Below are 12,206 nucleotides of genomic sequence, written 5' to 3' on the forward strand. Positions count from 1 at the left end.
AATTTTTCCTCATCCCCTCCAATATTTATTGCTTTTCCCTTCAATCATTTTAGCCAATCTGATACTTATAAAATGGTATCTCAAGGTTGTTTTAATTTACATTTCTCTAATCAATAATGATTTAGAACGTTTTTAACATGACTATAGATTGTTTTGATTTCTTCATTGGAAAACTACCCATTCATATCCTTTGACCACTTAACAATTGGAGAATGACACATATTTTTATAGATTTAACAAAATATTTTACATATTTGAGATATGAGATCTTAATTTGAGCAACTGGCTATAAATATTTCCCCCCAGCTTTCTGCTTTCCTTCTGACCTTGGCTACATTTATTTTATTTGTACAAAATCTTTTTATTTTAATGTAATCAAAATTATCCATGTACTTTTCAAGATTGTTGTGAGGATCAAATGAGATAATAGTTGTAAAGTGCTTAGCACCGTGCCTGGCACTAAGTATTTAATAGATGCTAGTTTCCTTCCTTCCTTCCTCATTGGTCTTGGATGCCTATAAATTCTGGCATGGATTCCAGTTCCTGGATCTCTTGTGCTTTCCTGATCATTTGAAACTGTCAAGGTTACAACCTGGTCCATTCTATCTCCAGTGCTCATTCACCCAAGGTAGCAAACAATAGAAATAACAGGGACTGAAGGAATAGTAAGACCATGTGCTTATTGCCTTGTATCAACCTGGGTGGGTTGAGTAGGCCATTGGCACTACCTCTCCCCTTCTCCTCCAACCCTACCAAAAGGCTTACACCAATCTTTATGTCTGCTCTCAAATGCACACAGGTGGGAAAGAGAACAAGATCAACTCATTGGTGTCTTTTGTATGTATGCTCAGTCACAGATCAGAGGCCAATTGAAAAGCCTTGATGAAAGCCTTGCTAGGCTGTAAATGGTCATACAATAACTTTTTCTTTCCTTTTTCAGTGCAAAATTGTTTTTTATTGGTTTTCCCTCCCACTCAACAGAATTAAGTTTTACTTCATCTATAGTATTTATCAATTATATCCAGTCATGTAAAATATGAGAAAAAAGCACTAACCAAGGCATAACTTTAGGTCCCCATATAGTAAAAACAATTACAGCAAATTAAGGACAAACCTACAGCATTCACTTACTTTAGCTGGTTCTGATACTGAGCCATGTTTTTTTATGTAAGAGTCAACTCCTAAAGACTTGGCTGATTGCACGGCATTTGAATTGTCACTGGTCAGTGTCCCAAAGTGGCTTCAAGGACTGTGCTGACCACTGGCAGGCATTGAGCTTTACCTCCAATATTGTGGTTTTTGTGTAAACAAACAGAGTAGTTTAGGCTCTACTTAGCCATGCAATATGAATGTTCTTATTGCTGCCTGATTTCAGTTCCATTGCTTGTGATAGTAAAGATTCTCTCTGTGACAACATGAGCCTCTGCCCTGCCTGGCTGATAAAACAATTGCGAAGAGTCCTGACTGTAAGCAATTGGTTTGCCAGTTTTCCTTTAGGATTCAAAAGTTTGAGGAGGCGACTGCTGAACTGAGTACCTTCCTTTTCATTGCAGAAATTCTCATTCACAATGGGATGCATAACTGACAGCCAAGGAATGTCAAGAGCTGGAAAGATGATATCTTTGGGCCAGTCAACAAATTTCCACAAAGTCTGAAGCTGGTGAGCTGTGAGTCTTTCTGTAGAGCTATTACATGTTAGAGACAGTATCTTTTTAAGAAGTATCAGGTCATCTTCTGTTAACTTCTGTTCTTCAGGCTCAGATCCATTAAGTTCTTTTAATTTACCCAGTATTTGTGTCAGGTTGGCCTGGTCAAATGTGACAGCTTCCGTCTTGGGAAAATATATATTTAGTATTTTAAATGGAGCTTACTGGAAGACACCACTACCTATAACTCCAGCTGGAGGTACTCCAGGGCTTGGTGTTGAACCAGGAAGATAAAGACCTGAACCTGTAAAAGGATCTGCAGCAGCTAACATGTCTGATTCCGAAGAAGAACCTGGAACATAACAACCACCACCTGTAAAAGGATCTGGAAAGTCAGTGTTCATATTTCCTAATGTCTGCCCATTTGTGTTATCAATAATAAATTTGACCACTTGATCCAAAAACATGGGATTTGGGTCATTCTTCTGCAAAAAGTTGTATGCTATCAACTCAGGATCAGCACTGGCATTATATGGCAACTTATAGGAAGGCTCTCTTTCGTTGACCTCAATGGTAAAAACATAATTAAATTCTTTTCTTTCATATAAAACTCTTCCAGACATTTGCTGATTAGCTCCAGATGAGCCAACAACATCACCAATCTTCAACCAGCTTTCATCACTAACACTCCACCGATAGGTTTCAACTTTCTCCTCATCTCTGATTAGACGTTTTTGTCCTTCTCTGGTACCAGGTTCATTCAGATACTCTCTTCATGGAAGCTGGTCAGCATCAACAACCTCCAAATCACCAGTTTTTACATCAAAAGTTGCCTGAGAAAGTTCATTTTCAAGGCCCAAAGTTCTTCAGGACTGGCTATCCATTCCACTGATTCTGCAAACACTCTGATAATGCCATCACTAGCACCAACCACAATGTCACCATTGAAGTAGAAAAGCAAAGAACTTTATTTTATGTCCTGAAGCAGGCTCAACAAACAACCACATACTCCCAGGACCCTTCTCTTATAGGCCAGGCCTCCATCAATAGCTAATAATAGCTACCATTTTAATAACACTATGTTCCAGGCACTGTGCAAACACTTTGCAATTATTATCTCATATGGTCCTCACAACAACCTTGGGAGGTAGGTGCTGTTATTATCTCCATTTTACAGATGAGGAAACTGAGGCATGCAGAGGTTTAAGTGATTTGCCCAAGGTCACAAATGTCTGAGGTTGGATTTAAACTCAAATATTTTTGACTTTAAGGCTGACATTCTATTCACTGTGCAACATGGCTACCCAATTATACAACAAACAGAGAGATATTGTCTTCAGAAGGCCGCATTTTGAGAACTTAAAGTCTTAGGACCAGTTCAAATGAGAATACATTTATTGAGCATCTACTACTATACACATGAGGTACTATGCTAGGCCCCAAGTAAGGATATTAAAGCAAATAAAGCAATTCCCCCCTAAAGAAGCTTACATTCTAGTAGGTAATTACCTTACAAAAGTATAGTCATCAAAAGTATTGGTTACTAATTAACAAATAGAAGAGGAGGTTGGTGGAAAGGACTAGACAAGCAAGAAATGGAATTATTGAAAGCAATGAACTAGTGTTTGACAAATCCGAGGATATAAATTACTTGACAAGGGCTATTGGGAAAACTGGAAAACCGTTTAATAGAAATTATAAATTGGACTAATATACCATACTCCATGATAAACCTCAAAGGCTATGTAACCTATACACAAAATATCACATCATTAAAAATATTTGAAGAGAATGAAAAAAAGAAATTTTCTTAACTATGTCTCGGAGAAGAATTTTTTCAAAATTATTTTCAGATTTGTATTCTTTCCCTCCCAGACTACGCCCCTCCCAGTTGAGAAAGAAAGAAAAACAAAACCCCATAGACCATAACATGTCAGGCCCTTCCAACTACGTTTGGAACATAGTAAAACCCTTAAAAAACCTAGATGAGCAACTGAAAATTCCGAGGTATTTCCTTTTGTCCTAATTCTGGTTCTTTTTCTATCTTAATTTTCTGCAACTGTCATTTGAATTTCAGTGTGGTGTAATCTATTTCCAGATAAACTAACCACCAAAACTACATGATAAAAAATGATGTTTCAAAAAAGGAGGATGAGGAGTGGGCAGATAGGAGGAATAATAAGAGAGGGTGCCATGAAATGCCATGGAGAAGAGAGTATTCAGGTAGAAAATGTGATTGACATGTCAGCTTGTGTAGAGGTTGATAAAAGACCATTAGACTTAGTAATTAAAAGATTCTTTAATAAAAATCATTTCTGCTTACATATGGTGGATTGGTGATTGTCCCATGGCAAATGGAGGCACTGGAGGGGTAGCTAGGTAGTACAATAAATAAAGCATTGGGCCTTGAGTCAGGAAAACCTGAGTTCAAGTATGAGCTTGGATGCTTATTAGCTGTGTGATCCTGGGCAACTCATTTAGTCTGTTTGCCTCAATTTCCTCATCTGTAAAATGGGGATGATAATAATAGCACTTACCTCCCAGGGTTGTTGTGAGGATAAAATGAGATAATAATTGTAAAATGCTTAGCACAGTGCCTGGCACATAGCAAATGCTATATAAGTGTTAGTTATTATTATTACTATTATTATCAATCAGGAAGTGCAGATGTTACATGAGTATATCAGTAAGGAAAGATTCATGACCTTGAGGATGACCATGAATATGCCTGAATGGTTCGGAATCGCTAAGTATAAGAAATTCTCTAGGTAGAAGGCAGAAGAAGTATAACATTTATAATTGAACACAAGAGAATCCAATCCCAGGACCAGTATTTCCAATTCCATATAGTAGCAATAGTATTCCAAAGCCAGGAAGCCCACCTTAATGTAACAACAAGGAAATTATAACACAATATTATAACAAGGAGCCAAGTCATCCTGTAATCTTCCCCCTTGCTAGGGCCTTCCTGTAAATAATCACTGCAGCTCTGTAGTTTCCAAGTTCCTGCTCCTTCTCCTTGGGCTGAATTCCAATTCCTGTAGCTCTCGCTGCCTCAATGTCCTGTTGGTGTCTGCTTCTGAATCCTATCCCTCTCAGTTCCACTACTCTGAATTCTCAGTTCTGCTGCTTTCAGTTCCACTGCTCTGAATTCTGCTGCTCTCAGTTCTGGGCTCTCTTTTTATACAGTCCTAGCTGGCATATGATTGACTAGAACTCAGTGCACGTACCACTGGCTCTGGTCTTATCAACTCCTCTTAGGGCCCTGAGGGTTTAACATCCACATTGGCCTAACTAGCAAAGGGGTGTGGGCCTGGGGCCTCACACCTAGTTAGTGAAAGGGTATGGACCTGCCTCTAATCAGGCCTCCCTTTGTTGGCCCCACTTGAGATCTATTCAATAGGTGGGAAAGATCTTTCCCTTACTGATTGGCCTTACAGTGAGCACTTCTATTTTTCATGTAAGATTAAGTAGATTTTTCCTGATTGTAGTAGCGCTCACTAGATTTGATATCTGACATACCTAACATTATACAGGGCCTTTTCCTCCTTTTTCTTGAACACTCCATAATGATGAGGTTGCTGAGCAAAAGTAAAACAAAACAAAAGAGGAACAAAAAAAAAAACTAGATAGAGTGTCACAGGTCCAATAGACTGATAGAGATACATAAGCCAAATTACCTCTGAAAATACTTTGTTTCTTCTTCACTAGAAGGGAGTGGGAATTAGATGCCACTTGAGAGCCCTTAAGTCATATAATGCTATCCTTAGCTGACATGTAAGGAATTTCAAACAGCATGTGTACAGTGATTTTCATAATATCTATCCTCTTTGCCAGAACCACAACTTGAGTGGGGCAAGGAGGGCTTTGCCTGAGGGTGATGACAGTACTTGGAGTCCTTCATCATTGTGGAAACAATAGAAGTTAGAAAGGACAAAGTTGGCAAGAATAATTAGTTAAAATAGGATCCTACCAGATGGCAGGCTGGAGTGAGCTTCTCCTTTGCCACTCCCTCCCTTTTACTTTTCTCATCAGGGTCACATACTTGTGTGCCAGAGTTCCTGGCATTCCTTCTCCACAAGAGTGCTAGATTTGTAGTCCAAGAGCCAGGGTTCAAATTCCAGTTCTTCCACTTCCTACCTATGTGATCTAAGCAACAAGTCACTTAAACTCCCTGGGATTTGGCTTCCTCATCTGTAAAACGAATGAATTGGACTAGACAGCCTTTAAGTTCCCTTATCATTCTAAGAATATGAATGTTTGAATTGAAGGCACACTTCTTTCCCCCCGCTTTTAAAAGTTTTGAATTTAATAATACAAGAATAAGGTGGGCATTTCTATATATGTGGTATAACAAAAGAAAATTATACAGAAATTGAAGAATTCTCTTACATACAGCTCGCTTTTCTTTTAAATATGTGACAAATTCAACATTTAATTTTCAAAGCTTTCCTATGAGTCTGATGCTTTCTGGCCTCCCTATCCCAACACAAACAGTCCCAAACCCCAGTGCTTTCATCCCTTTACTTCCCTTCCTTTTGCTTCCCTTCCCTTCCTTTCTTTTTTCTTTCTGTTTTCATTTCTTTTCTTCTTTTTCCTATCCTAGCCCTAATCCCCCTCTCCATTCTACCACCCCACTCCCACTAGAAAAAAGAAAAACAAAGCTGAGAGCACATTTCATGTCATTTGCCCCTGAATGTAATTGTAAAGTATTTGCTCTGAATGGAAAAATTCTTGGTTACATCTTTTCTCTTTGCTACAACTTTACCCTAAATTTTACTTCTTCATGGCATGCTCTAGTATTCCTTCTTGCTTGTGACCTATTTCTATATCTATAGTTTAATTCTTCTTATCACTCCATTTTGGAGTACCTATTGTGTTGGCAATTGTTGACTTGGCTGGTGCCTAACTATATTATCCACTTGCATTCTGATTACATCTGGACCAATACCCACATGGACCTATTTTCTCTGATACAGTCTCTCAGTTCTTTTGTCTTTGTTGCCAAGCTGGCGTTGTTCCCAGGCCTTGCCTCCTGATATTTTCTTTTGACCCTTTAGTGACAAAGCCTGTCACAAGTTGCAGTTCAGAGAAGTAAACCAAGTCTACCCCCTGCAGCTTGATCCTTTGATGGAACAACGATTGTGTTTGATTGATTCAGGTACTTTCTCTACCCATGTAGATCCTAATTCCTTCATGCCTCGTCTCATATGATTCTTATCCATGTCATTCCATAAATCTTCAGTAGATAATCTATCCAATGTGCTGAAGACCTTCCTTTCATTCTTTTAATATTTTGAGAGTATCAGTTTAACTTTAGAGCTTTCCACCTGTTGTATAATTTTCACTTCGTGACTGGCCCGTCTTCTTTTCCTGTCACATATCCTTTATGGTATCTTGTTTACCATTTCTCAATGATAAAATGCTAAAGCCTACTTGTTCACATCCTTCACCTTTCCACTGCTGTTTTGCTTATATGTAATTTTGATCTTTTCTTCAAGATTATTGTATTCCATGATTTACTACCATCAAGCAACATGTGGAAAATACAGCTGTTAAAGAGATTGGCTTTTGTAGTGGTGAGTAATTTGGGGTCATAGAAAATACACTCAGTTTCCCAAATGTGATCCAGCTTTTTCTCTCTCTCCTTAATTCTAGGCTCAGCCAACTGCCCCTTGGTAGAGCTGATCTGATACATACGTTAATTGAACTAACTTTATAGATTATCCATATATCTACATGTCATAATCTGGATCACACATGTTTTTCATCCATTTTGTTTTTCTAGTATGGCTGGTTGAACTCATTTATTTTATTTTACTGTGTGTATCATTGAGGAGATTTTGTAGTGCAGCTAATTAGTGGCCACTATATGCTGATGAAATCACATGCCAACAGAGGAAAGAAATGAAGTTGCTGTTACTTTACATATAAATATAATCTTATGATCATGTTGTTCTGACAATTTAAAAACAATGTGAATTAGTCACCTGCCTCTACTCCGTTGACTCTACAAGTGGAAAGTAACTGAAATCTGGGAGTGATGAATGAAAGAAAGGCTAAACAATTTACCTGTTGTACTATAGCCTTTATTTTTTTTATAAAGAGGTAGAGTGTCTGCTTACTTTTATCATAGACCAGTAAGCCCTTTCCCATAGATAAGAATATTTCAAAGAATTAGAAGATGCTTTTTTGAGGACTGCCTAATCTAATACATTTCTTAGAAAGGGATAGTACATTTGAATGACATCCAACAAGGAGTAAAAGAGCTGAAATGTGATCCAGATCCCATGTTCATGAAGGTATACATACATAATCAAAGAATGTATCTTCAATGAGTGAGAAGAATAGGGTCTAAAATCTTTGTTTCTCTGAAGGGGTCAATTAAGAGGTTAGTGCATTACTCTCATTTACTTTAATCAAGTGAGAGAAAAATGAGATATTTATGCTTTATATATAGTTATTTTCCTCCATTTTCTTTCTTTTCTCCTCCATATCTTCTAATTTTCAGAGCAGTTCTTAAATTTTTCTTCTTTTCACTCCCTATGATCATATCCTCATTGAGTTTTTAGGTTTGATTTTATAACAATGTCTCTTAAGGCTAGCTTTAATATTAATTATTTGAACACATTTATGTGTTTCTAATGAAAGTTGTATACTTTCTTTGAAGATCTTTTCAAACAAAATAGATTCTTCTTATGCTTGGGATGGATTAGGTATGGTTCCCTTTGAAGGAAAAAGGAAAAAGGGTCTCTTTTAGATGTAGAATTCTATGAATTTGGTGTTGTTTAGAGTTCATGAGTAATTTTCCTTGCTCAATTAACTTTCAAGCCAACTCCTAGGTTTTATACAGGATCATAAAGACGTGTAGCATTTCTAAGACCTAGGGGAAAAACTGATCCATGCATAACATAACCATCTAAGAATACAGTTCCCAAACAAGGAAAAACATCTTGCTACAGTCATATATTTTTCACCTTCTCACATTTCGCTTTAGCCATTTGTTTAAGAAGAGAGCCTTACATCACTGGCAGTATTTGCAGAGTCAGTAGCACTGCGGACACCCTGCCAAACAAACAGCTGCAATACTTGGGCCTTGCTAACCGTGTCACCCTGGTAACTGTTTTCTCTATTGGGGTTACACTAAGCGATAGCCCTCCCTCCTCCAGGGCTCTTTTGCATTTCTGTCCTGTGATGGAGATAGAACTAGAGAAAACACTATTTTTACTTTACTAAAAATCTTCAGAAGGAATAATGTGTGCCATATGAGATGAGAACTCAGATCCAGATGCTATCAAATTTGTATAGAGATGTTGGGAAAACCAGATGTTATATCTTGCTTCCTTCTCAGATTTTTATTTAATGGGGAAAGCTGTGGGATCATTGCTGGAAATAGTAAAATTATCAAAAGAGTGCATGTCTTAAGTGTCTCCTGAAGTGCTCTGAGGAAGTAATATTTTCTGTCTGGTTTTGATAACTTCCAGAGCAAAAAAATCTATTTTATCAGTCACATTTTGATGGTGTGCCCCGTCATGGCTATTTCAGAGTACTACATATTTTGGGTTGCTTCTTAGGCTGTTTCTGTCTTGGCTTCTCTTTATTATTTGGTTCCAGATTGAAGTAAATAGATCATAGTTCAGCAAGAAATAATGATCTGAAAATGGGAAAACAAAGAAAAAAAGCTGCTGTTATTTTTCTTCTATCAAATATTGGGAATCTGGACAAACTACTTGTTGCTGTTAGAGTCAGACCATTTGATCCTTAGATTCCTCTCATCATTGTGAACTTCCTCTTTGATATTAAGATAGAAAGATATGAATGAGATAAAAATATGCTTAGCTGAATTCAGTAATGGCTGAATAGCTGATCTAAAAGAATAGTAAATAATAGGCCAATGTCAACTTGGAAGAAGGGCCAATAGAGGGACCAAGGGATCTGTTCTGGACTCTGTGTGATATAACATAATCGTGGATGATTTAGATCAGGGCTGTCCAAAATGCGGCCTGACTGCGGCCGCATGTGGCCCGCGGTGCGATTTATACGGCCTGCCTACAAGCATAGAAATTTACATAAATGCTTTAGTAAATGAAGCCAAGCTACCTCAGAGCTCTCACTAAAATGGCAAATCAAAATATATTGTCTATTGTTTCAATAAAAACCTAAGGTTGGACAGCCCTGATTTAGATAAAGAAGATCTCTCATGGAGTACTCAAGGAATTAGTCCTTGACTCTGTGATATTTTTTTAAACCAATTTTTTTTTTATCAATAAAAATCTAGATGGCATACTTTTTAAATTTGGAGGTGACATGAAGCTAGGAGAGATAGCAAATACTAGGTAGCAGAGTTAGGAACTTAAATGATCTGAATAGTTCAGCATACTGGATTAAGTCTTATCATATGAATTTTGATAGGAATATATGTAAAAGTCTAATGCATGTATAACACTCCCTGTGGGCTCAGTCCCCAATCTGCACTTGCATTTGTAGGTTGAAGCCCCACAGGAATGACTTCCACCTTGAGCTCTAGAAGTAACTGTCAATGTCTGTGCTTCCCATTAACAATGATCCAGCAAACTACACCAACCCTTAGTAGAGGTATTCATTCAAATGTCATAGTAAGACATCCTCTTCCCTCAAAAAACTTGGGGTTCATTCTCCCACAAATTTCCAAAGAATCCATTTGGGAGAGAGTGCTTGCAAAGTTAAATTAAAGTGGTACTGAGGCACCTTTGAAGGGAACATGTGTGATCAAGTCAAGAGAATTCCAGAATGGCAGAGATTTGATATCCTTTGTCTCTCTAGAAACCCATCATGAACACCAATGATAAATGAGTTACTTTGCTGCTAGACTGAACTTGTTCCTCCCTGACTACAGTGTCTCTGCTGGTCAGTTTGAACTGCCTCCGTATTTGGTTAAAATCTTCACTGACAGGAAACAACTGGTTATTGATATGGAAATCACATTAGAATTAGCAATCTGTGTTCAGTCAGGTCATTTGATGAGTCAGCACAAAGGTCAGAAAACAACATTAAATTAGAAGAAAGGATAAAGATGAGCAGATAATGCATACAGTTGCAACACCTTCAATGTGACCTATTCAAACAAGTCATTCATTCCCCCCAAATTAGAACTGGAACAAAAAGATAAAGATTTTCATCTTAATGATCACCATTTCATGTAGAATCTTAATTGATGTAATGAAATTACCACAAGAAGGATCTCAAAAGAGATTAGAACCTACCTTACCTCTCAATGCTTGATCACCTTGCTAAATGCAGAAACACAGGGATCGGCTTTGCTTGTTATTGACTGACACTGCTTTTCAATACAATCTTCAAAGATGCAGTATTGGGAGTGAATGGAATGGGAGATCATGGTGGGTGTCAGTGGGCTGCAATATCTTTCTAGTGATGACCTATGTTGAAGAAGTAGCATTAAAAATATCCTTCAAGACATTTATGAATGGAAAAGGAATTTGATGAGAATGAGATACATGTAAGGACAGGCCAAGAACTGCCCTGGTACACATATAGAATGACATCAAGGACATTGGGTAGAACCTCAGCAGAAGATGTATGGCCAACCAAGAACAAGAATTGGGTTGGATAAAAGAGGCTGTATAGGTTTCTGTCTTTATCAATGGATTACTTGTTGGTGGGCACAGTGAATAGAGTGCTGGGCCTGGAGTCAGGAAGAATCATCTTCCTGAGTTCAAATCCAACCTCAGACAGATGTGTAACCCTGGGTAAGTCACTTAACCCTGTTTGCCTCAGTTTCCTCATCTGTAAAATGAGTTGAAGAAAATGGCAAACCATTGCAGTATCTTTGCCAAGAAAACCCCATATGGGGTCACAAAGAGTTGAATACAACTGAAATTACTGAACAACAAGAAGTCACATCTATGAAATTGTGGAAGCATTGGGTGTTGAAGCAAAGGGCAAATGGTCTGATATACCTGGAATCTGACTAGGGTAGGTTATAGGGGAGTTCTAGGTAGCAGGTAATAGGATATGGTCCAGACAGGGTGGTGAAGCATGCTTCCTGGGATCTCATGGCTAGTAGAAGAGGTATCTAGTAACCAATCAATAAACATTATTAAGCTCTTACAATGTTCTAGGTACTGCCAACCACTGGGGACAAAAAGACAAAAATGAAACAGTTCCTATTTTCAAGGAATTTATATTATAAGGAGAAATGTGCACATTTATAAAGTAAACAGGAAGACACTAGGAGTTAGAGGTGAAGTGAGGATCAATAAAGGCTTCAAGTAGAAGGTGATTGCTTCAGCAGTAGTCAATAAGCTAAAGCAGGCCTGCAGGCTGCTTGCCACCTGCCAAAGGATTTCAGGAAGCCCACGAAAAATGTAGGGTTGTCACTGCGCACCCTCTTGTTTGTCATGTGACTCATGGCAACCAACCATGCTCAGTTGGTCTCTAGTCTAACCAATCTGGAGTCCGTTTTAATTTTGGCCTCTATGTACTGTCAAGTAGTGCAGGTGTGGGCTAAGGGTTAGGCAGGAAGTTAATATCTGAAGACTAGCAGCAGCAGAATCTTGCAAG

General features: G+C 38.1%; 1 pseudogene; it reads right to left on the reverse strand.

Moving 5' to 3' along the window:
* Window positions 1–1,061: 1,061 nt before the first annotated feature.
* On the reverse strand, window positions 1,062–7,162 carry LOC118838017 (annotated as a pseudogene).
* Between the last annotated feature and the right edge of the window lie 5,044 nt (window positions 7,163–12,206).

The sequence above is a fragment of the Trichosurus vulpecula genome, chromosome 1 (genome assembly GCF_011100635.1).
Source record: "Trichosurus vulpecula isolate mTriVul1 chromosome 1, mTriVul1.pri, whole genome shotgun sequence".
Classification (NCBI taxonomy): domain Eukaryota; kingdom Metazoa; phylum Chordata; class Mammalia; order Diprotodontia; family Phalangeridae; genus Trichosurus; species Trichosurus vulpecula.